The sequence below is a fragment of the Phoxinus phoxinus genome (assembly GCF_949152265.1).
Source record: "Phoxinus phoxinus genome assembly, chromosome: 5".
Lineage (NCBI taxonomy): Eukaryota > Metazoa > Chordata > Actinopteri > Cypriniformes > Leuciscidae > Phoxinus > Phoxinus phoxinus.
The window spans coordinates 12,663,910-12,664,939 of NC_136880.1; the positions used below are offsets into that span (position 1 = coordinate 12,663,910).

Sequence of the window (1,030 nt, forward strand, 5' to 3'; positions counted from 1 at the left end):
ATGGTCATGGATGTCCTGGATGTGGTTGACTAAACTTTTCCATTTGGCCTCCATGACCGCTGGGTTGCCGTCTGGGGTTGAGGCTGCAGTCCAATAGAGGTGATTCACTATAGCAGGCCTCCACAACTGTAGTTGGTCACACTCTTTTGAAGCTGCATCCAATGCCTTCCCCAGACCTTTTTTAGAACAAATGGTATTAATTGATATGCACTAACAAAAACTGCTTCAAGGTTCCAACAAGGGATACATACTTTTGGCAATGTGCCACACATCAAAATAATGTCGTGTCCCTTCAGGGCTCAGCTCCTCTCTCACCCATTTGGCAACCTAAGGAGAAATAAACAAACTTTTGTGGATGATTGACCTGTGTGGACCACAAACATCCAGCTTCAGTGTAATTCCGATATTTACATTCTATACTGCATTTTTATTGTAAATACCTGGCGATGACGGTCCGTGATCAGCGTTGCCAAATGCAGGTCCTTTCCCCTCAGCAGGCCAACACTGCGCTTGAGCCCTTCAAGCTCACACCATGAGCTGTTGGGGACCTCTGAGCTCTGCAACATGACATAACAGTGTAAGTGTAGAATGCTGGTGTTGTTGAAAGAGGCGTGAATGAACCGACGCGTTGCTGGTCCAGGCATTATGATACAGTACTCTAGTTAGGCAATACACAATAAAGCTCTATGCATCATTGTACTAGTGGAAAGATGTTATATTAAGATACAATCAGTTTACCAAATTGCAGAGTTATTTCTTTGTCTAATAACATCAGGTTTACCTGAACAAGCTGAACATCCACCACCTTGTTTACTCTGTCCTCTATCAGAGAGTAGGATCCATACTTCGCGCAGTGCCCAGGAGAATCTGACCTGGAATTAATTACAAATTTGAATTATGTTTCAAGTTTTTAATAACCAAGGTCTGTAAAGACAATCCACTATGCCATCTGCAAATGCCAACTAAAGCCACCCTACATGATAACAAATAACAAAATCAAAACGTGCAACTGGTCTATGAGCTCTCACAC

At 42.9% G+C, this 1,030-nt stretch overlaps 1 long non-coding RNA gene across 1 annotated transcript; it reads right to left on the bottom strand.

The window, feature by feature from the left end:
- On the bottom strand, positions 1-536 carry LOC306999018. The gene is made up of 3 exons (XR_013797699.1): positions 441-536; positions 252-327; positions 1-176 (listed from the first exon to the last, which is right to left on the bottom strand). It is a non-coding gene; the product is annotated as an uncharacterized lncRNA (long non-coding RNA).
- Positions 537-1,030: the final 494 nt, after the last annotated feature.